This window comes from Aquarana catesbeiana, linkage group LG04 (genome assembly GCF_042186555.1).
Source record: "Aquarana catesbeiana isolate 2022-GZ linkage group LG04, ASM4218655v1, whole genome shotgun sequence".
Taxonomy (NCBI): domain Eukaryota; kingdom Metazoa; phylum Chordata; class Amphibia; order Anura; family Ranidae; genus Aquarana; species Aquarana catesbeiana.
Genome location: NC_133327.1, coordinates 25,342,807 through 25,369,042, shown reverse-complemented (window position 1 = coordinate 25,369,042; position 26,236 = coordinate 25,342,807). Strand labels below are relative to the sequence as shown.

The following is a 26,236-nucleotide window of genomic DNA, read 5'->3' as shown; positions in this document are numbered from 1 at the left end:
GAGAATGTGTGGAAGCCATTGAAAAGGCATGAGAGAAGGATGACCGGCATTGTCAAAAACATACAGTAGGTTGCCTGTTACAGCCTCCATATCTCCTTCGGCACAGGCTTTTTTTTCTTGTGTGCATCCTGGTTATTTCTTTATACCTTATATGCCATCACAACATTATTGCAAATAGAAACCCTAAATAAGGAAATGCAAACAAGGTGTTTTGCTGATCAGCATTTTTATTGCCTTGCAAATAAGCAGATTACAGTCAGCCACGACATCTTCCATGAGAAACATCTAAAAGGTAAGAATTTTTTTTTTAAAAAATGCACAAAATGGGAAGGGAGGACTCATATTGATCCTATCAGCATGCTTCTAGTTCAGTAGTAAGAATTATTTTGAGTACAGAAATCATTGATCTTATTATTCTGAAAGCACTGTTTACAAGTACCACCAATACAGTGGAACAGAGGCATTATCTGATCCAGACCACCCCAAGCATTTATTATTTCCTGACGTGTATTTGTGTCATTAAGTCTCTCCATATCAGGTCTGAAGACAAACCTGTACACAAAAGCCCGGTCCGCAAGTGTTTTGAAGTTTGATCGAAGGCTGTCCATTATACTGTAATGTATATTTCCGTTGATGCATTTATTTACACATGGGGAGATTAGAGAGTAAAATATGACACGGGTGACCATAGGGTTATTGCTCATAAAATTCTCGACGGGGGAATGTTTTCCAGGTGTTAGGAGACGATACTCTGCATGTTCTGTATAGGTTGTTTTTTTTCTGTTTATACTTTTAGTAACATTTTTAGATGTAGCCATTAAGATTCGATTCCCAGTGTAGATGACATTCTTGTTCATTTCGTCTTTCATTTTATCAATATTGTCATACTTCTTAATAGCATTAAAAAAATCTTCTGGTATATCAGTGATTAAGTCAGGATTGGTCTTGTTTGTTCGGATACTGCACTCCTTGTTTGTCAGCTTCACTATCAAGGCGACTTGAGGCGCTCCTCTGCTGAAAGGTTAGAAAAAATGAAATATAAGCTTTGTCAATAATAAACGAATAAAGCATTTTCCCTTTAGAGTTACTGTACACCAGAAACTGCTTTAACCGCTCATTGCCCAAGCCAATTCTGACACTTCTCTTATACACTTCTCCTTAGGTGGACGTCATATGATGTCCTGGAGTTTAAATGTTTAAATCTGAATGGTTCCTGCAGCTGCAAGCATCATTCAGATATCAATCTTTTCTGCCGGCGATTCTCTGTCATATACAGTAAAAACAATCATAGCAGCTGTTTAGCCACTTGATTATTTTTACAGGCGGCGGGAGGGGAAGTCCACCCCTCCCGCCACCCTTTGGTACTTCTACCAGCTCGCCTGTGCGATTGCTGAATCGGCCAGGAGCAGCCATTTACCATAGGGGTGACTGAGGACCAGATAGTCCCCGGTCATCTCTATGACCTTTGGAGGCGGGGAACGATGTCATGATGTCACTTCCCACGCCTGCAGATGTAAATACAGCTGTTCTTTTAACTGGAAAGCCAGAGATGGCTTTTTTTTTTGTTGATCTCAGAGTTTCCAGCATAGAGCAAAGATGTGGGGACTTAAAGACCCCAGATCTCTCTGTAAAGAGGACCTGTCAAGCCCTATTCTAAGGGATGTTTACATCCCTTGGAATAGGAATAAAAGTGATTAAAAAAAATATTTAAAAAGGGAAAGTGTTAAAATAAAAATAAAACAAAATAAAAAAATCAATATATTTTGTTTATACACAGAAGTGAACGCAAACATAGGCCACACCCACATATGTAAATGGAGTTCAAAACACACATGTGAGCTATCACTGCAAATGTTAGCGTGAGAACAATAGCTCTAGTGCAAGACCTCCTCTATAACTCTAAACTGCTAATTTAAAATGTGTAGCGCAGTTTGGCACCAAACCACGAGTTTGTACAATTTTAAAGTGTGACATGTTAGGTATCTGTTTACTTGGCATAACATCATCTTTCACATTATCCAAAAATATTAGGCTAAGTTTAGTGTTTTATTTTTTTATTTCATGAAACTTGTTTTTTTTTTTTCACTAGGGTATCTGCTAAAAAAACATATATAATGTTTTGGGGTTCTGAGTAATTTTCTAGGAAAAAAAAAATTTTTTATATGTAGGAGAGAAGTGTCAGAATGGGCTTGGGCTGGAAGTGGTTATACATATGAAAATCAGCATTATTTTTTACTAGATAATTAATTAGAACCCCCAAACATTGTGTATTTTCTGAAAGCAAACACTCTGGAGAAAAAAATGTTTGTAGTTGCAATTTTTTATGTTAACCAAAGAATGTCCAGCGCTCTGAATGTCTCATAAACAGTTACCAGCAGTCCAATAATAAAGGTTAAGAGATTTAATGTTTGTGTGTGATAAAAACACTGTAATAAAAACAATAAATGAACAGTATCTCATCCTATGTTAATAACACTGTAGGACACTTGAATAAGGAAGTTTCTGACAGCCAGAAGTTCCAATCAGCAGCAGGCAGTTTAAGACTGGAGATCCATCCAAAAAACCTAACCCCAAGCTGGGAAACAGATGGAAGAGAGTTGGAGGGGAGATGGAAGCCCCATCCCGCCAAACTCAGGGGATCCACAATGTAAAAATCAGCTTAAGATGGAGAGGCTCACCGATTCCGGAGGACAGATCTGTGAATGTGATGTGAAGGCAGGCTGTGAATCCACCGGGAGGGAAAGGTCTCGCAGACGCTCTGTGTCAGGGGATGATGACGTCAGCCCAGCTGGAAGATGAAGGCGCGGCTTTACACAGGGGAACCGCCGGAACAACAGCTGATAGCGCTGGGCAGCTGCAATGCCGGTCTGTGTCCCCTCTGACTGGAAAAACCTCAGTGAGAGGCAGTGACACTTGGTGAAGCCGTAGTGGTGGTGATAAAACTTATCAAGAGGTGACAAGGTGGACAGCTCATGGATGACTGACTATAAGGTATATGGTATACATTTGTATTATTTGTTTATTTTCTACATGCCTTGATTGAGGTCCCTGGGTTTACACACATTGGCGCTGGATTAGTATTGTGTTTTTGCTTAATTTTTTATGTTACACAATATTTACGGGTTTTCAAACAATTTTCTTTGGAAAAAATAAATTTTAATGAGTTTCAGTGCACACCAACACAATATAATACCCACATTTTGTAAAATATATAAAAGATGATGTTACGTTTGTGGTGATACCTCATATGTGTGGTGTAATCACTGTTTCCATAAGCGTATTGGACCAATGTGTGCAGTTGCCTTTACACGTAAGCATGGGGAAACAGGGGCGTTTCACATCTTTTTTTACATTTATTTTATTCAAAATATTTTTTTTACACTTTCTCTTTAGTTTTTTAGTTTTTATCAACTTTATATGAATAAAATCTCTTATGATAGCATAGGCCTTGACATGTCCTCTTTATGGAGGGATCTGTGATCTATTAAACCCTAGATCTTTCCTCGGCCTCAAAAGCATCGGATCAAACAAGGACCGGCCTGATCAGATGCTCTTCGCTTCTGGTTTCATAAACCATAGAGATCATCAGGGACTTCTCTTCCTCCTTCATCTCTATGGTCAGCTGGCAAAAGTGCCGGTTTTCCAGGTTTCCCAGTGGAATGGGAGAGGCCAGGGTGGCACTGGAGCACCCAAGGCAATGCTGCCAAAATCCCCCTAACGTTTACATTTGTTGCTGCAAAAATTAATACCAGCATAACACAGTAAAAAAAAAAAAAAAAAAAAAAAGCCAAAGGAAGGGAATAAAAAAGTTAATTTATAAGGGTTAGCTACAATTTGAGTTACTCAAATTTTAGTTTAAAAAACTAATTAGCACTAAATACAAATTTGATTTGCTATTTCCCCTTTAATAAAGATACTACAATCATGTTTTTGGTACATAGCTTTTTCATTAACTGGTGATACAAGCATGAATAACAGAAATTTAAACAAATTTTACACAAACTATTAAAAAAAAACAAGAAAATTCTGAGAGAAAAGTGGTATTTTTAGATACCCAAACAGGACATTTTCCAATATCATAAAAACTAAATTTTAATAGTAGCAACATTTTTTTTTGCTGAGCTCTGCATTGAGGTGCTTGTCAATCCCTGTGAATAAAAAAAGCTGCATTCACACCTGAGCATATTTTTTGTCAGGGAGAAAGCTGCGCAATTTTACTGCAATTTTTGCCGCAATTTTGTACAGGTCAAGAAGTCACCAATGTAAAAAGCAGAAAAACACCTGTAATCTGCCTAAAAAGAAGCTCATGTACTTTTTTGAGCTTCAGGCATTTTGCTTCAGGTGACAAAAGGCTCAAATGTGAACAGGTGCCATTGAAATGAACGGGATTTTGCTTGTTGGGCATTTTTTCTGGCGTCTTACGAGTGTTTTACGAGCTGAAAACACACAGGTGGCAATGCAGCCAAAAAGTGAGACAGGAGGGGACAGTATCAGTCCTTGGGAATGACCAATCCTCCCAGATATCACCTATTCTGGAGTGGCTCCTCCAGATGGTGTCAGTGTATAGGATCTGTTGCCAGGAGGGGTAGCTGTGTCCTGGCCAGGCAGAAGAGGATCTCCAGCAGTAGCTGCAGCAAAAAGCGGGTCCCCGACCTCCTCCTCTTCTTCCTTCTTCTCCACAAGGCCTTCCGCCGACACCCCCTGGCCTGACCCACCCCACACAGCCGGATGCACGGCAAAATTCCTGACTGGAGCCTGTTTTACAGCAGCCCCACAACCACCCCCTGCACACACCTGGGATTCGCCCACCACTCCACCATTCCACCTGCCTCTGCATCCTGGCAGATCTGCTCTGACAGAGGAACATGCAGACTGCTCCATCTGCCTACTGCACTCGCCATGCTCTGACAGCAGCCTAATAACTGCTGGCAAACTAAAACTCCCATACTGCGCCCCCTCTCTCTTACCAGGAACAGCATGGAAGTTTTAGTTTGCCTGCTGGGGAGAACAGAAGAGTGGTATTATAAAAGTCCTTGTAACAGGTGGGAGACCTTCTCCCCGCATTTGTCACAATTTTAAAACAGCACGACCGTGTCATTCATTGATTCACAGCTTCCACTGAATAAATGAACTACAAATACATAGTTGCCAACAGTCCCGATTTTTCCCAGGACAATCCCGATTTTGGGACCCTCATCCCGGATGGAGGCTGTCCCGAATCGGGATTTTCCATAAGGAAAATCGGGAATGTTTTTTTTGTTTTGTTTTGTTTTTGGAGCAGCTGGCTCCAGCAAAATGGCGGCCGGCGCCACTGTTCGATCTTCCCCCTAGTGACAGTGTGTTGTGTAGTGGAGAGAGGAATGGGGCTCGATCCGTGCAGCCAATGACGCGGCTTCTTTAGCTGCTCGGCCCCTCCCCTCTCCACTGAAGGAGAATACAACGGTTCGGCACATCACAGATCTTGTGGACAGATTACTGGGTGGGGCTGGGGAAGGCCCGGCTGTCATGGTGCACGTTGGCACCAATGACAAAGTCAGAGGCAGATGGAGTGTCCTAAAGAACGATTTTAGGGACTTAGGAGCTAAATTGAGGAAAAGGACCTCCAAGGTAGTGTTCTCAGGAATACTACCGGTACATCGAGCCACACCAGAAAGGCAGAGGGAGATTAGGGAAGTAAACAAGTGGCTGAAGAGCTGGTGTAGTAAGGAGGGGTTTGGGTTCCTGGAGGACTGGGCCGACTTCTCAGTCGGTAACCGGTACTATAGAAGGGACGGACTGCACCTAAATGAGGAGGGTGCAGATCTGCTGGGAATGAAGATGGCCAAAAAGTTAGAGGGGTTTTTAAACTAGGCGATGGGGGGGAGGGTCCAGAGACAGTGATAGCCAGTGCGGATGATATTCCAGAGGGTAGTATTGGGGGCATTAGTGGTAGGTTAACCAAAGCACAAAAACACAAGGTGAGTATAGTAGCAAGTCCTAGTTGCAATCTTGAAACACCCAATACGAGGACAATATGCGACCAGTCTAAACTATGTGGCATGTTCACTAATGCCAGGAGCATGGCGGACAAGATGGGTGAACTAGAGATACTGTTGTACAAGGAGGATTTGGATTTTGTGGGAATTTCAGAGACCTGGTTCAACAGCTCTCATGATTGGCTGGCAAACATTCAAGGGTATACCCTATACCGCAAGGATAGAGAGGGTAAAAAAGGGGAGGGGTATGCCTATATATCAAGAATAATGTACAAGTGAATGTGAGAGATTACATCACTGAGGGGGCTAGGGAGGAGGTGGAATCTTTATGGGTAGAGCTCCAAAGGGATGAAGCTAAGGGGAAAATAATACTGAGAGTATGCTATAGGCCCCCTAACCTGAGGGAGGAAGTGGAGACGGATCTCCTATCACAAATTGGATTAGCAGCAAGGATGGGAAGTGTTATCATAATGGGGGATTTTAATTATCCAGACATAGACTGGGCGGAGGGAACCGCACATTCATTTAAGGCTCGCCAGTTCCTTAATGTCTTGCAGGACAATTTTATGGGTCAGATGGTAGACGCACCAACTAGAAATAAAACATTACTGGATCTACTGATTACCAACAATACAGACCTGATCACAGATGTGGAAATACGGGGCAATTTAGGTAACAGCGATCACAGGTCAATTAGTTTCAGTATAAATCACACAAATAGGAAACATGAAGGGAACACAAAGACACTGAATTTCAAAAGAGCCAACTTCCCTAAACTACAGACCTTGCTAAAACATAAATTGGGATAAAATATTAGGAACAAAGAATACGGAGGAGAGATGGGTTTGCTTTAAGAGCATATCAAATAAGGGCATTAGCCAATGTATCCCATTGGGTAATAAATTTAAAAGAGCGAACAAACATCCAGGATGGCTTAACTCCAATGTAAAAATGCATATAAAAGCAAAGGAGAAGGCCTTCAAAAAATACAAGGTTGAGGGATCATCCTCAGCATTCAGAATTTATAAAGAATGCAATAAGAAATGTAAGGGTGCAATTAGGACGGCTAAGATAGAACATGAAAGACACATAGCGGAGGAGAGCAAAAAAAATCCCAAGAAATTCTTTAAGTATGTAAACAGTAAAAAAGGGAGAACAGACCATATTGGCCCCATAAAGAATGAGGAAGGACATCTGGTTACAAAGGATGGGGAGATGGCAAAGGTATTGAATTTATTCTTCTCCTCAGTCTTCACGAGTGAATCGGGGGGCTTCAGTAACCAAAACTGCAGTGTTTATCCTCATGACACAACACAGGAAGCACCTCCATGGTTAGCAGAGGACGGAATTAAAATTAGACTTGAGAAACTTAACATTAATAAATCACCGGGACCAGATGGCTTGCATCCGAGGGTACTTAGGGAACTCAGTCAGGTGATTGCCAGACCGTTGTTCCTAATTTTTACAGACAGTCTATTGACTGGAATGGTACCAGCTGATTGGAGAAAAGCCAATGTAGCACCAATATGTAAAAAGGGCTCAAAAAACATCCCAGGGAATTACAGACCAGTTAGCCTAACATCAATAGTATGTAAACTCTTGGAGGGGATGATAAGGGACTATATACAAGATTTTAGTAATAAGAATGATATCATTAGCAGTAATCAGCATGGATTCATGAAGAATCGTTCTTGCCAAACCAATCTATTAACCTTCTATGAGGAGGTGAGTTGCCATCTAGATAAAGGAAGGCCCATAGACGTGGTGTATCTGGATTTTGCAAAAGCATTTGATACAGTTCCTCATAAACGTTTACTGTACAAAATAAGGTGCGTTGGCATGGACCATAGGGTGAGTACATGGATTGAAAACTGGCTACAAGGGCGTGTTCAGAGGGTGGTGATAAATGGGGAGTACTCAGAATGGTCAGGGGTGGATAGTGGGGTTCCCCAGGGTTCTGTGCTGGGACCAATCCTATTTAATTTGTTCATAAACGACCTGGAGGATGGGATAAACAGTTCAATCTCTGTATTTGCAGACGATACTAAGCTAAGCAGGGCAATAACTTCTCCGCAGGATGTGGAAATCTTGCAAAAAGACCTGAACAAATTAATGGGGTGGGCGACTACATGGCAAATGAGGTTCAATGTAGAAAAATGTAAAATAATGCATTTGGGTGGCAAAAATATCAATGCAATCTATACACTGGGGGGAGAACCTCTGGGGGAATCTAGGATGGAAAAGGACCTGGGGGTCCTAGTAGATGATAGGCTCAGCAATGACATGCAATGCCAAGCTGCTGCTAATAAAGCAAACAGAATATTGGCATGCATTAAAAGGGGGATCAACTCCAGAGATAAAACGATAATTCTCCCGCTCTACAAGACTCTGGTCCGGCCACACCTGGAGTATGCTGTCCAGTTCTGGGCACCAGTCCTCAGGAGGGATGTACTGGAAATGGAGCGAGTACAAAGAAGGGCAACAAAGCTAATAAAGGGTCTGGAGGATCTTAGTTATGAGGAAAGGTTGCGAGCACTGAACTTATTCTCTCTGGAGAAGAGACGCTTGAGAGGGGATATGATTTCAATTTACAGATACTGTACTGGTGACCCCACAATAGGGATAAAACTTTTTCGCAGAAGAGAGTTTAATAAGACTCGTGGCCACTTACAATTAGAAGAAAAGAGGTTTAACCTTAAACTACGTAGAGGGTTCTTTACTGTAAGAGCGGCAAGGATGTGGAATTCCCTTCCACAGGCGGTGGTCTCAGCGGGGAGCATTGATAGCTTCAAGAAACTATTAGATAATCACCTGAATGACCGCAACATACAGGGATATGTAATGTAATACTGACACATAATCACACACATAGGTTGGACTTGATGGACTTGTGTCTTTTTTTCAACCTCACCTACTATGTAACTATGTAACAACGGCGATGGCGCTGTGTCTTGCCGAAAGTTCCCCAGCCCCGTACTGCACAAGTGCTGTGCCTGCGCAGTACAGGGGGTCCATACTTGCTGAGGGGAACTTTCTCGGCAGGCAGAACACCGGCCGGCCGCACCTGCACTGAGCGGGGGGTGAGCGGGGGGGGTGAGGGGGGCTGCACTAATAGAGGGGGGGCTGCACTGAGGGGGCTGCACTAATTGAGGGGTGGCTGCACCTAGGGGGGGTCTGCACTAATAGAGGAGGGGCTGCATTGAGGGGGGGTCTGCACTAATAGAGGGGGGGCTGCACTGAGGGGGCTGCACTAATTGAGGGGGGTGGCTGCACCTGGGGGGGTCGGCACTAATAGAGGGGGGGCTGCACTGAGGGGGGGCTGCACTGAGGGGGGCTGCACTAATAGAGGGGGGGTCTGCACTAATAGAGGTGGGGACTGATGGAGGGGGTCTGCACTGATGGAGGGGGTCTGCACTGAGGGGGCCTGCACTGATGGAGGGGGTCTGCACTGAGGGGTTCTGCACTGATGGAGGGGGTCTGCACTGAGGGGGTTTGCACTGATGGAGGGGATCTGCACTGATGGAGAGGATCTGCACTGATGGAGGGGGTCTGCACTGAGGGGGTCTATACAGACTCTGCCGGGGGCACCTGATGCAAGGACAGACTCTGCCGGGGGCACCAGATGCAAGGACAGACTCTGCCGGGGGCACCAGATGCAAGGACAGACTCTGCCGGGGGAACCTGATGCAAGAACAGACTCTTCCGGGGGGCACCTGATGCAAGGACAGACTCTGCCGGGGGAACCTGATGCAAGAACAGACTCTGCCGGTGGCACCTGATGCAAGGACAGACTCTGCTGGTGGCAAGCGACGTGGCTAGTGACATGCTCAGGGATTTAATTTTATATTACAATGTAATAATAGAAATAATGCGCTTCAATCATCCTGACACCATAACAACCATGGTGCCGGGATGATTGAAGCGTTGACACCTGGTGTTTGTAGTATCTTTATCTGCTGATTGTTAAACTTTCTAGAATACACATATTTTTATTGTGTAGGATCTGGGGCTGCTGTCCTGTCATTCCCCTCTCCCCCTTTCCTTCTCCCCCTTTCCCTCTCCATCCCTCATTCATCTCAGACGCTAACCACACCCTCTTGAGCCACGCCCATTTAAGCCATGCCCACTTTTCACGTAAGCCACACCCATTTTTGTCAGGCCACGCCTACAAACGAATGCCCCGCCCCTAATTATTGTATGGCTCCGCCTACAGCCAAAAAAGTGTCCCACATTTTTTTTGCAATGTTGGCAACTATGCAAATACAGTCAGCCTTTATTGCAGATGGCTTGTGGTTCTCAATGAACTGCAAGGACACTGGTGAGCACTTTCTTAGTCCATTAAGCCTTCCGGACTTTAATAACTGCATGCCCATATAGGAGGTATGGGCAGACAGCTACACTGGCAGTCTGCAAGAAGCTGACATTGCACCTGGGATCTGTTGATCGCAAGTGCAATGCTTTATAGGCTCCCAAGCAAAAAATAATAAATGCTAATTTTTTAACCTGCAAATTATTTATTTATTTTCAAAGGTGAACTTATCCTTTAAAAGGGAGAGTGCCAACATTCCAATATGCTACATTGGAACAAAGAACAATAATGGAACTTTTAACCACTTGCCGTCCATGCTATAGCCGAAAGACGGCTACAGCGTGGACTTCATTTGCCGGGAGGGCTTCCCTGGACGTCCTCCCGTGCTTGAGCGTCGCGCTCTGTGATCAGCGAGTCTATGAGACCCGCCAGTGCCCACAGTGCCACCCATCAGTGCCCACAGTGTGTCATCACCAGTGCTTCCTATCAATATCACCTACCAGTGCCACCTACAAGTGCCCATCAGTGCCACCTACAAGTGCCCATCAGTGCCACCCATCAGTGCCAACAGTGCCACCTATCAGTTCCCACAGTGTGTCATCACCAGTGCTGCCTATCAATATTACCTACCAGTGCCACCTACCAGTGCCCATCAGTGCCACCTACTAGTGCCCATCAGTGCCACCTACTAGTGCCCATCAGTGCCACCCATCAGTGCCCAGCAGTGCCACCCACTAGTGCCACCCACCAGTGTCATCCAGGGCCTTCTTATCAGTGCCCATCAGTGTCGTCTTATCAGTGCCCATCAGTGTCGTCTTATCAGTGCCCATCAGTGTCGTCTTATCTGTGCCTATCAGTATCGCCTTATCTGTGCCCATCAGTGCAGGCCATCAGTGTTCATCAGTGAAGCCTCATCAGTGAATATCAATGAAGGAGAAAAATTACCCGTTTGCAAAATTTTACAACAAACTATTAACCACTAGCCTACCGCCCACTGTCATATGACGGCGGGACGGTAAGGCTCTAGTTCTGGGCGGACGTCATATGACGTGAGCACGTTTAAACAGGGCATGCACGCAATCATGTGCGCGCAGCCCTGTACTGTTGGTGGTGGCATGTCACTGAGACACAGCTCATCACCGACAGGGGTGAACAGCCACTGGGCATTGCTGTTTACCATGTGATCAGCCGTGATGAAGTCACGGTCAATCACGAATAGTAACTCCCCACATTGCACGGCGCATGCGCGCGATCGTAAGCGCAATGCGCGTGCACATCAGTGGCGGCGTGTTCCCGGGAACACTGCTCGTCACCAACGATAGTAAACAGCCATTGGCCAAGGCTGTGTACCACGTGATTGGCTCTGATCCATTCACAGCCGATCACTAAATGTAAACACAGCGGTAACTAGCTGTTACCAGCTCTTCTCTCCCCACACACCATTTCCAGTGACCGTGCCCTGTCACCCATCACCCATCAGTGACCGTGCCCTGTCACCCGTCACTCATCAGTGACCATGCCCTGTCACCCATCACTCATCAGTGACCATGCCCTGTCACCCGTCACTCATCAGTGACCCTGCCCTGTCACACATCACTCATCAGTGACCATGCCCTGTCACCCGTCACCCATCAGTGACCGTGCCCTGTCACCCATCACCCATCAGTGACCGTACCCTGTCACCCATCACCCATCAGTGACCATCAGCAGTGCACCCGTCACCCATCAGTGACCGTGCCTTGTCACCCATCAGTGACCATCAGCGGTGCACCTGTCACCCATCAGTGACCGTGGCCTGTCACCCATCACCCGTCACCCATCAGTGACTGTCGCCTGTCAACCATCTGTGACCATCACCCGTCACCGTCCGTGGCCTGTCACCCATCAGTGACCATTGCCTGTCACCCATCAGTGACCATCGCCCATCACACCATCATCACCTCTCTGTGAACGTCACCTGCCACCCATCGCACAGCCCATAAGTGACCGTCACCTGCCACCCATCTGTTACCCGTCGCACAGCTGCCCGCCACACAGCCATGTCCAAAAGAGTATATACTAGTGAGGAGGCGTTCCAGATCCCCTCCATAACTGATGAGAGCACCGGGGAGTTCTCATCAGATTCCAATTCCAATTCTGATTCCGAATCAAATTTGGCATTTGAACCGATTGAGAGTAGCAATGATTCGGATGAAGAATGGGTCCCTCCTAAAAGGGCACAACACTCTGGAAACCAGGCAGCCGCCAGCAACCAGGATTATATCCCCAGGCCCAGTACCAGCGCTGCTGCCAGCAATAGGCCCCAGGAACAAAGACCCAGTACCAGCGCTACCGCCAGCAATAGGCCCCAGGAACAAAGTACCAGTGCTGCCGCCAGTGATAGGCCCCACGCACAAATGCCCAGGCCCAGTACCAGTGCTGCCACATCACACCTGAGTACCAGCACAGGAAATTCAACTCCCCCAACTACTGGAGTGTCACGTCCCCCAAGAGCCGGGGCCGCAACATACATGCCAGATGGTCTTGCCAACCCAACATGGCTGTCTTCCAACTCGGGATCAACAATCATTTCCCCTTTCACAGCACAGCCAGGTGTGCAGGCCAACACCCAAAATTTCAGAGATCGATTGCTTTGATCTGTTTTTGCCAGACACTTTGCTGCAATTCATTGTGGACCAGACAAATTTGTATGCCCAGCAGTATATTGCCAACAACCCCCAATCATCTTATGCCCGTCCGTTTGAGTGGAGAGATCTGAATTTGGAGGAGTTCTAATTGTTTTTGGGCCTCACCCTAAACATGGGGCTTACAAAAAAAAATGAAGGACATGCCTATTGGTCCACCAACCCCATCCACCATATGCCCATGTATTCCGCCGCAATGCTTAGGTCCCAATATGAGATGATTATGAGATTCTTTCATTTTAACAACTACACCCAGTGCCCTCCCTGCAATCATCCAAATTCCAATAAGTTATATAAGATTCGCCCACTGATAAATTTATTTTCCCAACGATTTTCAGAACTCTATGTCCACGAGAAGCATATATGTGTGGATGAGTACCATTTTCAGGCCGGCTAGGAATAAAACAATGTATTCCTAGCAAAAAGGCCAAATACTGAGTAAAATTTTACAAGTTCTGTGAGAGAGCCACGGGATATCTGTATGCGTTCCGCATATATGAAGGAAGAGATTCCCAGCTCCAGCCCCCTGAGTGCCCGGCCTACATGGGCACAACTGGAAAAATCGTATGGGACCTGGCTTACCCACTTCTGAAAAAAGGATATCATATATACTTTGACAACTTATACCAGCCTGCCCCTTTTCAGACACCTATTTATCGAAAAAACCCTGGCCTGCGGAACCTCAAGAAAAAATAGGAAGGGCTTCCCACAATCCATAGTAAACAAAAAGCTGCAAAGGGGGGAAAGAGCAACACTGAGATGCAATGAAGTGCTGGCCTTGAGGTGGAAGGATAACAGGAACGTGCACATGATATCCACCATTCAAGATGACACTATAAGGCGAGGTCCCACTGAAAAACTGACATGTGTCCAAGATTATAATCTCTACATGGGGGGTGGATTTCAATGATCAAATGATTCAGCCCTATTTGTCAATAAGGAGGTCCCGATTCTGGTACAAGAAGATAGCAATTTATCTCATCCATTTGGCCGTTTATAATTCCTACATAGTCTACACAAAATTCACAGAAACCCCCGCCCCCTTCCTAAAATTCATAGAAGTAGTACTCACGTCCCTCATATATCAATAAAGACCCCACCCAGAAGACCTTCGCTCTGATGCTGTTGGCCGACTTCATGAACGCCACTTCCCGTAAATATTCCACCATCGGAAGCAGGCCGAAGATGGCACAAAAGATTAATTAGTTTAAAAACAGAACAGAAAAATTTGGGACTTTAAATGAGGTTTAATAGGGGGCGTTCAACTCCCCTCCTCCATCCCGGTACAATATATAACAAAGAAAAAGGAGCAAAGGGCGGGACTTTAAATGAGGCACACGGGGGGCAGGTGCAAAAATCAGGTAGAAAACAGGTTTTATTGTAATCACAATAGTCATATATTCACATGATTTTAAATGTACATAGCTACTATTCTTACTCTATATTTCATCAAAGTATACATTCCAACAAGGACTTATATTTACATTGCATGAACAATTAAATAGCTAAAATCACAAATAGAAGATATATGACACATTAAAATGTCAAATACACAGGTTGCAAAAAAAAGGGGAACGATGAGTGGAAATGGAACGCTCGTACATGGTTAATGGTGAGGTACGCCTATGGGTAGATGTAAGCTCTACGCGTTTCGGGCCTTTATAGCCACTCTTCAGGAGCAAAAACCATGGGTAACCTAGGAATATGGAAAACAGTCGTATTTAAAAAGAGAAAAATTCTTTGGGAGAGAATGGTGGGTAAATGTAGAATCTGTCACCCACATAGTACACCTAACCCATCAAACTTACACACATATATCTGCGCACAGGCAGCGGGGCCCCGCACGTCAGGTCAGCCAAAGTTATCACCTCCCGGAGCTGAGGGGGCCCCCCCGGGGGGGGCACGCCACCAACCCAGGCACCACCCCAGATGGGTCACAGAAAGAAAACATGGTGAGGGTAAGTGAGATAAGGGACAAAAGATGAGTGGGGCAATGATCCCCAAAAAGGGTGGAGAGCCTATGGAAAAATGGATAACATATGTATTAGACTGATGGCAAAGGTATAAAAAGTGAGAATGAAGTGAAAGGAGAGGGAAAAGTGAAAACAATGGAAAAGTGAAAAGCAAACAAGACGGGAGGGACTGGGGTAAAAGGAGAAAGGAGAAGGGGGAAGAAGGAAGAAAGAAATACTGGGGGTGGAAAAGGCACCAGCGGGAGATGGGGGCGAGGGAGGCGCAGCGGTGGAGACGGCCAGACACACCAAGCCACTCCACCAACAGCGTCATAACAAGCCCCTCCGATCACTTTTCCATTGTTTTCACTTTTCCCTCTCCTTTCACTTCATTCTCACTTTTTATACGTTTGCCCCACTCATCTTTTGTCCCTTATCTCACTTACCCTCACCATGTTTTCTTTCTGTGACCCATCTGGGGTGGTGCCTGGGTTGGTGGCGTGCCGCCCCGGGGGGGGCTCCCTCAGCTCCGGGAGGTGATATCTTTGGCTGACCTGACGTGCAGGGCCCCGCTGCCTGTGCGCAGATATATGTGTGTAAGTTTGATGGGTTAGGTGTACTATGTGGGTGACAGATTCTACATTTACCCACCATTCTCTCCCAAAGAATTTTTCTCTTTTTAAATAGGACTGTTTTCCATATTCCTAGGTTACCCATGGTTTTTGCTCCTGAAGAGTGGCTATAAAGGCCCGAAACGCGTAGAGCTTACATCTACCCATAGGCGTACCTCACCATTAACCATGTACGAGCGTTCCATTTCCACTCATTGTTCCCCTTTTTTTTGCAACCTGTGTATTTGACATTTTAATGTGTCAGATATCTTCTATTTGTGATTTTAGCTATTTAATTGTTCATGCAATGTAAATATAAGTCCTTGTTGGAATGTATACTTTGATGAAATATAGAGTAAGAATAGTAGCTATGTACATTTAAAATCATGTGAATATATGACCATTGTGATTACAATAAAACCTGTTTTCTACCTGATTTTTGCACCTGCCCCCCTTGTGCCTCATTTAAAGTCCCGCCCTTTGCTCCTTTTTCTATGGCACAAAAGATGTTGCATGTGCAGCAGAAGAGGATTTTGAAAAGATACCAGCTTCCATTGTCCCCAGTGTCCTTCCCAACCTGGCCTTTGCATTGGTGAATGCTTCGAACTTGAACTGCCTTCTACGTGATCTGACCCTGGCCTGCTTTTTGACTATGCCTCTGCCAACCGTTTGGACTGCTTCCACATGAACTGACCCTGGCCTGTTTTGTGACTATGCCTCTGCCCACCGTTTGGACTGCTTGCACGTCAACTGACCCTGGCCTGTTTTATGGACTAAGCTTTTGCCTACCGCTTGGACTGATCTGTTGCCCTGCTACTGTAGTACACAGGGGTCTCACATATGTGAGGGGCTCCAGAATAGTTTTTCTGGATGGAGAAAACAATTTTTTGTTTTCTCTGGGTTTTGTAATTTCCGGACTAGGGTCTGGAGTCCGGAGGCTTCATAGAGATTTGGGTGGGTCGAAGCCTCTACCCTTGTGCCTCTGTGCACAGGTCTTACCCGATTGTGGCCCTCAGCCTGCTGCTGACTTACTGCCATCATGAACAGACCACACCTCTGCCTGCTACCTGGACTATGCAAATAATTAGCTGTAGCAAGAGGCAGTATGTTTATGAAGGGCTGGAGAGCGGTACAATAATGAGTGTCTGCAGGTAACAGTGTACCAGGGCCAATATTAGGGCTGTGCTGGCTGTCTCTTCTGTGGACACTCTCCTCTCTTCTGTGGACACTACTAAAAGCACAGGTAATACTTTTTTTTTACCCTTTCCGCAATAGAATTTATTTTGGATTGTAATTCTTGGTATGTACATGCTATGTGTTAGAAATATGAAGGGCCTTCAAAAATGATAGGTTGCCAGGAAATTATCTATGTAATTTATGCTCCTAGATTGCCTGATGGTGCTACTTCAATGTTGGGTCTCGGTATGTGGCCAAGCTGTGTAAAAGTCTCACACATGTGGTATTCCCATACTCAGGAGAAGTAGCAGAATGTATTTTGGGGTGTCATTTTTGCTATGTGTTGGAAATATCTTATAAATGGACAACTTTGTGTAAAAAAAAAATGCTTTTTATTTTTTTTCCAAAAACTTCTGGAAAAAAAATAACCGTTCAAAAGACTCATTATGCCTTATAGATTATACGTTGGGGTGTTTACTTTCCAAAATGGGGTAATTTTGTGGGCAATTCCATTGTCCTGGTGCTCCAGGGCCTTCAAAAGTGTAATAGGTAGTTGAGAAATGAGATGTGCAATTTATGCTCGTTGAACGCCTGAAGGTGCTACTTCAATGTTGGGCCTTTGTATGTGGTCAGGCTGTGTAAAAGTCCCACACATGTGGTATCGCCATACTCAGGAGGAGTAGCAGAATGTATTTTGGGGTGTAATTTGTTGTATGCATATGCTCTGTGAGAGAAATAACCAGTTAATATGACAATTTTGTAAAAAAAAAAATCTTCCTTTTGCAAAGAATTGTGGGAAACAAATTACAACTTAAAAAAAACTCACCATGCTATTTACTTAATACCTTGGAATGTCTACTTTCTAAAAAGGGGTAATTTGGGGGGTATTTGTACTTTTCTGACTTGTTAGTACCTCAAAAAATTTCACATTCACCTGATGTACTGAAGGCCTGATCAGATGTTTTCAGTTTTCAGTGATTGGCACCATAGTTTGTAGACTCTATAACTTTCACAAAGACCAAATAATTTACACTAATTTGGATTATTTTTACCAAAGATATATAGCAGTATAAATTTTGGCCAAAATTTATGAAGAAAAATTACTAATTTGCTAAATTTTATGACAAAAAAGGCAATTTTTCACAAAATTTACGGTCTTTTTTTATTTATAGCACAAAAAATAAAAAACCCATTAGTGATTAAATACCACCAAAAGAAAGCTCTATTTGTGTGAAAAAAAGGACACAAATTTCACTTGGGTACAGTGTTGCATAACTGAGTAATTGTCATTCAAAGTGTGAGAGCACCGAAAGCTGAAAATTGGTCTGGGCAGGAAGGGGGTTTAAGTGCCCTGTATTGAGGTGGTTAAACATGGGGTTTTTTTTCAAAAATGTTTTTCTTTTTTTGTTTGTTTAGCAAAAAATAAAAACTCCAGTGGTGATTAAATACCACCAAAAGAAAGCTCCATTTGTGTGAAAAAAATGATAAAAATTTCATTTGAGTACAGTGCAGCATGACCGCGCAATTGTCATTCAAAGTGCGACAGCGCTGAAAGCTGAAAATTGGTCTGGGCAGGAGCGAGGTTTCAGTGCCCAGTAAGCAAGAGGTTAAGGCACATATAGGTGTACAAGATCAATATTTATAAAATTGCGTATTTATTATACATCCATTAAAATGATTTCTTTGTCATAGAAATGTAGTGAGGCTGATAAAGTACTGCACAATGACACTGATTACACAAATAATCTCTCCATTCATACATCATGATATATAACAATTCATAAAATAGTTGCAGATGTGGGTTGAATTTGACCCATTTCTCCTCTTGCATACATTGTACAGAGTACCCATAGTGGTCCCTTTGAGACTGAGGACACTTATGCAGGGTACAACCCAGCGGACAGAATGAAAATGAATTGTGAGATCGCTGTACTAACGCAAGCAATGTTAGTGCGGCAATCTCCCCCGTATTGTATTCTGACAGGGGGAAAGCCCCCCTGCCAGAACACACTTATTGGCTGCCAGCGTTGATTGAATGATGGCCGGATGCTGGTTTCTCCAGCATGCCTGTTTGACAGAAGGCAGTCGTGGGTCTGTCGGATGAAGAGCTGTATACACGGGCTAAAAGTTGGCCGGTTCCTGCCTAACCGTCTGTTTTCACCTGAATTTCAGCCCATGTGTACCCAGCCTTAGTATAAGGGTCCTAGTGATTCATAGCTTCCCTCCCTGGGCCATGTGCATCTTTTGTTGATGTTAAGACAATGGGTGCTTTACTTTTATTACTAGGCTGATAAGACTGTTGGTCCATCTGATGCATATTCTATAGCTGCTCCAGATCCTGAGGCAATTTGTGAAACGTGTCGAGATCAATCCACATCTGCAACTATTTGCATTTGTTAATATGCTTTGTTATGTTATATATCATAATCTTGGAATGGAGAGATTATTAGTGTAACCAGTGACCTTGTGCATCATTACACTATACACAACACTGTATATCACTACATTTCTGTGATATACAGTGCTTTGAAAAAGTATTCGTTCCCCTTGACATTTTCCACATTTTGTCATGTTACAGTCAAAAACGAAAATGTATTTTATTGGGATTTTATGTGATAGACCAACACAAAGTGGCACATAATTGTGACGCGGAGGGAAAATGATGAATGGTTTTCAAATTTTTTTACAAATAAATATGTGAAAAGCATTTGTATTCAGCCCCCCTCAGTCAATACTTTGTAGAACCCCCTTTCTCTGCAATTACAGCTGCAAGTCTTTTTGGGGATGTCTCTACCAGCTTTGCACATCTAGAGTAACATTTTTGCCCATTCTTCTTTGCAAAATAGCTCAAACTCGGATGGAGAGCATCTGTGAACAGCAATTTTCAAGTCTTGCCACATATTCTTAATTGGATTTAGGTCTGTACATTGACTGGGCCACTCTAACACATGAATATGCTTTGATTCCATTGTAGCTCTGGCTGTATGTTTAGAGTCGTTGTCCTGGTGGACGGTGAACCTCCGCCCCAGTCTCAAGTCATTTGCAGACTCTAACAGGATTTTTTTCTAAGGCCGTGTACACATGAGCAGAATGTCGGACAGCAAAAGTCCAATGGAATCGTTTCATCGCATAAAGCGCTCATGTGTAGGCTTCATCGGACCTTTTTTTTTCGAAAATTCTGATGAACCTAGAAATAGAACATGTTCTAAATCTTTCTGCCAGAACCAGTTCCTATGGGGAAAACCGCTCGTCTGAATTCTGCTCCGACGGACCAAAAACAATGCATGCTCTGAAGAAAGTAAGATACGTAAGCTATGGGCTACTGGCTATTGAACGTCCCTTTTCTAGTCCTGTCGTACATGCTGTACGTCACCACGTTCTGGACGGTCGGACTTTGGCCGGACTTTGGATTGACCATGTGTAGGCAAGACCGCTTGAATGGAATTTCGTCGGTGTTCCGTCGGAAAAACCTTCGGAGTTTATTCTGACGGGAAAACCGGTCGTGTGTACACGGCATAAGATTGGCCTGTCTTTGGCTCCATCCATCTTCCCATAAACTCTGACCAAATTTCCTGTCCCTGCTGAAGAAAAACATCCCCACAACATGATGCTTCCACCACCATGTTTCACCGTGGGGATGGTGTGTTCAGGGTGATGTGCAGTGTTAGTTTTCCTCTACACATAGCGTTTTGCTTTTAGGCCAAAAAGTAAAATGTTGGTCTCATCTGACCAGAGCACCTTCTTCCACATGTTTGCTGTGTCCCCCACATGGCTTCTCACAAACTGCAAACAGGAATTCTTATGGCTTTCTTTTAACAATGGCTTTCTTCTTGCCTCTCTTCCATAAAGACCAGATTTGTGGAGTGCACAACTAAAAGTTGTCCTGTGGACAGATTCTCCCACCTGAGCTGTGGATCTCTGCAGCTCCTCCAGAGTTACTATGGGCCTCTTGGTTGCTTCTCTGATTAATGCTCTCCCTGCCCGGCCTGTCAGTTTTAGGTGGACGGACATGTCTTGGTAGGTTTTCAGTTGTGCCATACTCTTTCCATTTTCAGATGATGGATTGAACAGTGCTGCGTGAGATGTTCAAAGCTTGTGATATTTTTCTATAACCTTAACCTGCTTTAAATTTCTCCAAAACTTTATCCCTGACCTGTCTGGTGTGTTGCTTTGCCTTCATGATACTGTTTGTTCTCTAAGGTTCTCTAACAAACCTCTGATGGATTCACAGAACAGCTGTATTTATACTGAGATTAACCCCTTCACGTCGACCGTACGCAAATATGCGTTCATGTCTTGAAGGGGCTATACCTGCGTGATGCCTGCCGGCTAGGCTGAGACCCGAACAAAGCCAGGTTCGGCTTTGATAGGGTCTCTAATGTAAAATCCCTTCCAATGCGGCTGATTTAAAAAAAATAACAGTAGTTAGACTCGCCAATTTTGCCGATCTGAATACTTTTAAGGGCAAAGGAGGGATTTGGGGTCTTTTAGACCCCTGATCCCTCCATAAAGAGTACCTGTCACCATCTATTACTGTCACAAGGGATGTTTACATTCCTTGTGACAGCAATAAAAGTGATGAGATTTATTTATTTTTTTAAAGGGACAATGTTAAAATAAATAAATATCACTGCAAATAAAACGCATATGTAAGTCGCGCCCGCAATTGTAAACAGTGTTTAAATCACACATGTGAGGTATCGCCGCGATCATCAGAGTGAGAGCAATAATTCTAGCAAAAGACCTCCTCTGTAACTTTAACCTGGTAACCGTTATATTTTTAAAAAAATGTCGCCATGGAGATTTTTAGTTACCGTAGTTTGTCGCCGTTCCACGAGTGTGCGCAATTTCAAAGCATGACATGTTAGCTATCTATTTACTTGGCGTAACATCATCTTTCACATTATACAAAAAAATTGGGCTAACTTTACTGTTTTTTTTTTTTTAATTCATGAAAGTGTCTTTTTTTTCCAAAAAATTGTGTTAGAAAGACTGCTGCTGTGACATAAAAAAATTGCAATGATTGCCATTTTATTCTCTAAGGTCTCTGCTAAAAAATATATATATAATGCTTGGGGGTTCTAAGTAATTTTCTAGCAAAAAATACAGATTTTAACTTGTAAGCAACAAATGTCAGAAATAGGCTTAGGCACGAAAGGGTTAAATTACACACAGGTGAACTCTATTTACTAATGTAGCGCCCTATACTTTTAGGTAAGTGCTTAGTGGTGTTTTTTGATAGAGTAGGCAGTAGTGATAGGTAAATTTAACCAGGGCCATGTCTTTTTTTCTGGGTCTGGTTGTGGATTCAGGGTTGGGAGTGTCAAGATAGAGGGGGGGGGATGTGACCGCCTACACTTGGACTCAGGGATGTCTCCTCTGATGGACAGTGGATTCTGCTGGAAGTAGAGGATGGGCTGAGATCTGAGTGGCAGGAAACCCCATGTGAGAGAACTGACCAATGGTTGATTTAAGAGATCACCAGGGAGGTCTCTCATAAATAGGGGAGGGGTCACATGTCCTGGGGATTCTGGGAGTCAGAAGTACAGCATGGAGGAGCTGGTGTGTGTTGGGCGTTCCCCTGCTGGGGAGGGGAACGTGCCATGCGGAGAGGAAGGATGGAGGAGCTATCAGGAGGAACTTCAGGAGGAGTGCGGAGGCTGTGGCCCGGGAGTTCATAGATCCTGGAGCCAGATAGCCAGAGGCGATTCCAGGAAGGTCGCTGTTGGGCCCCTGGAACAGAAGTCAGCATGTAGTGGGGAGGAAGGCCGGACATCCCATGCTGGGATGTGCCGGACAGCAACCAGGAGGAAGTAGGAGCAAAGAGGAGGAAGAAGACTGGAAAACAACCTTCTGTGAGTAAAGCATGGACTGTTGTTTGAGAGAGAGCAAAAGGCAAATGAGCAAAATTCAGCAGCCCCCATGGGGGTACCGCTACACTAATTAGGTGACTTCTGAAGGCAATTGGTTCCACTAGATTTTAGTTAGGGGTAACAGAGTAAAGGGGGCTGACTGCAAATGCACACCACACTTTTCAGATATTTATTTCTAAAAAATATGGAAAAGTATTTTTCATTTTCCTTCTACTTCACAATTATGTGTCACTTTGTGGTGGTCTATCACATAAAACCCCAATAAAATCCATTTATGTTATTGGTTGTGACATGACAAAATGTGGAAAATGTCAAGGAGTATGAATACTTTTTTATGGCTCTGTATAAATCATTTTTAAAAGAGAAGTTTGGGAATTAGAAAATATATATATACTCGCCTTGGTGGATGCAGCATCGATCCGATACCCCGTTGGCTCTGCACCAAGAACAGAGTGATCAAAGACTGCTGATTTCTCAGTTCTCAGCATTTTGTGAGCAGTCAGCGGCTCTCTGCTTTTCCCCTCTAGCACTCACTGGAGCGCTGAGCTTTGGAAGGACTGGAAGGGGCTGGCCCCGCCTCTCTGCTGAATTCTGAGAGGCTGAGCCAGCTGCCACCAGGCATTCCGGATATATTTAGATTCTGCACCAGCTCCGTGACATCAGCCAACAACGGGCTGATCTGCACTCTTGTGATCCATAGGAGAAGTATAACCAAAATAGCTATACCTTAAAAAGGTAATAAACTCAAAAACAAACAAAAAAAATTTAGAACATTTTCGACAGAAAAAGTCCGATGGGGCATACACACGGTCGGAAAATACGATGAAAAGCTCCCATCGGACTTTTTCTGATGGGCATTCCGCTCATGTGTACGCGGCATTAGGCTCCATGCACACTGGCATAAAAAACGTTGCTTCTACAGGAGTTTTGTGTTCTGCCTGTAGAAGCAGCTCAATGTTATCCTATGTGTCCATGCACATTAGGACGATTACAGGCATATTTTGAGTTTAATGTTTAGAGGCAGAAAAAACGTAAAACTCTCCTAAACTTGTCTAAACTTTGTACAAAAGAGACTGCGTTCCTTTATTGTCCTCCTCTTTGGACCTATAAGATGTGCTCTTACGTTTCCTCGCGTCCAAACTAGATGAATGAGCCCCGGGCAGGCCGATGTCAGGCATACCAATGAAGCGGTGTAGAGAGCCCAGGGCCCAGCCACAAGCGGGTGAGTGGCCTCAGGCATGTATGCCCCAGTGGTAGGGGGCAGCCTGCATATACCCAGGAGGAGACGTTCATCACGACTGGCAAGGTCGGGAGTCTTCAGTTTTTTCTCCATGGCAGTGCTTATGTTATTTATGTGTCCAGACTTCCCCTTTCCCCTAGTCCTCCCTTCCCCTGGCTCTCTCTTGGTGCCTGGAACCTTTCTGAGTTCCAAGGCACCGTCATTTTTCTGGGTCACAGCCGTGGCAGGCTTCAGCGAATGCGTGAGGCCTCGGGTGATTCCTAGGCTTGGTTAGCGCATGCATGGCTCGGCGGAAGGCCGAGGCGCCTGCCGACAATTCAACGTATCACAGGCGCGAACGGGGGACTCGACAGTGATGTCATCCAGGCAGGGGATTTAAATAGCCTGTCAGATGGAGTCTCTTGTTAAGCGTATGGTGCAGCAATCCTTAAAGGATTGGGATACAACCAGCCAGTCCACCACTCTATATGGCTCCCTGGCTGATGAGGCCCAGGAGGATCCAGGCCAATCCCAGCCTTATGATTCCCCCCCGATTCCTCAGACAGTGAGATGGTGGATGATGAATTTGTCGGAGGATTCAACTTCACCCTGGTTTCCCCACTAATTAAAGCGGTCAAAGAGGCTTCCACTCCCCTGGCTAAGCAGAAGAATTTCTTTAAGCATCTGGGGAAGGAACGTTCCAATTTTCCACTCCTTTCTGAATTAAAGGATATTATTGATGAGGAATGGAGCAAGGTAGATAGGAAGACCTCTATGTCAAGTAAAACCTCCAGGTTATACCCCTTTAAGGCTGAGGAAGTGAAATATTTGGAAAACAATCCCCTCGTAGACGCAGCTCTGATGCGACTGGCCAAGCATGTCACTCTTCCCTTGGAAGACGTGGTATCCTTCAAAGATGGGCTTGAGAGAAGAATAGACCAAGACCTGAAGAGGATTTACAGGTTAGCCGGTATGGCTTGCAAATCCACTTTGGCCCTTGAGGCCATGTGCAAAGCCATGGAGGCCTGGACTGAGAACGTAGACTCCGTGCTCAGAGGAGTCTCAGAAGAACTGGCCAGGGGGTTGGCAATCCAGGAGCTGAACCTGGCAGTGGCCTTCCTGGGGAGGCTTCAATCGACCTTATTCGCCTGTCGGCCCAGACTATGCTGTCCTCTGTCACGGCTAAGCGGGCCTTGTGGCTGCGCCCCTGGCTCGCCGATCCAGCATCCATACAAGCCTGGTGTAGGATTCCCTTTGAGGGGTCCTCGTTATTCGGCAACAGGCTGGACAGCGCTATAGCCCGGGCCACGGGTGAGAAGTCGGGCTTCCTGCCTCAGGATAGGCGTCTGTTCGCTCAGAAGATGCCCCAGTGCAGAAGACATAGTACCGAGCGTTCAAGGGAAGCACGCTCTTATAGACCCGGCCGAGACTTCAGAAGGAATTGGAGCAGAGGGCGGGCATCCTTCCAGAAGCCCGCTAAGAGCCAGTGGACGAGAGCCAGCTAAGTCGTTTTGAGATTGGGCCCACCCAAATGGGCCCAGTGGGGGCACGTCTGCTTCTCTTCCGGCACGTCTGGGTGGCCTCAATCTCGGACTACAGGACCATCCAGACTGTCTCCACAGGCCACACATGGTCCTTCACCAATACTCCTACCCCCAGATTTATTTCCACCCTGCTACCACGGTCAAAAGAAAAGAAGCAGGCGTTACTTTCCTACGTGGATTCGCTGATAGTACAGGAGGCTGTGATGCCTGTCCCAAAGGGCGGAGAGTTCCAGGGGGTATACTCCCCTCTCTTCTTAGTGCAGAAGAAAAATGGTTTGTGGCGTCCAGTGACAGATCTAACTTACCTAAACAAGTTTATAAAATATGAAATATTCAAAATGGAGACTTTGTCTACCATCCAACAAGCCATGCAGCCAGGCGATTGGATAATCTCAATCGACTGAAAAGATGCTTACTTCCACGTGCCTGTGGCAGAGGAATTCCGCAAATACCTCCTGTTTCAAGTTGGGCAAGAACATCTACAGTTCACCTGTCTCCCTTTCGGGCTGACAACCTCACCCCCGAGATTTCTCGAAAGTTCTTCTGGCTGTGGTGGCCCTCCTATATCAAAGACCTTTCTGCAAGAGTCACTTTCCTAGTAGCCATCACTTCAGCCAAAAGTGTTTCTGAGATTGGGACTTGGGTCACAAAGAACCATTCCTGACCTTCTTCCCGGACCGGGTGGTCCTCATCCCTATGCTCAGCTCAAACCCGAAAGTCACTTCAATGTTCCATGAGAACCAAAAAATTGTCCTACCTACATTCAGGGCCCTGGGGTCCACCGAAATTCACCCTCTGGATGTAGGCGAAATACTGAGGGAATACCTGCAAGTTACTTCCTCCTTTAGACGCTCCGACTACCTGTTTATCCTGCACTCCAGCAGTAACAAAGG

General features: G+C 44.9%; 1 long non-coding RNA gene across 1 annotated transcript in view; it reads right to left on the bottom strand.

The window, feature by feature from the left end:
• Positions 1 to 209: 209 nt before the first annotated feature.
• LOC141139108 (uncharacterized) overlaps positions 210 to 26,236 on the bottom strand; it is a 65,462-nt gene continuing 39,435 nt past the window's right edge. The window contains exon 4 of the long non-coding RNA XR_012243715.1: positions 210 to 1,014. This is a non-coding gene — a long non-coding RNA (uncharacterized lncRNA). The remainder of the gene's footprint in view (positions 1,015 to 26,236) is intronic.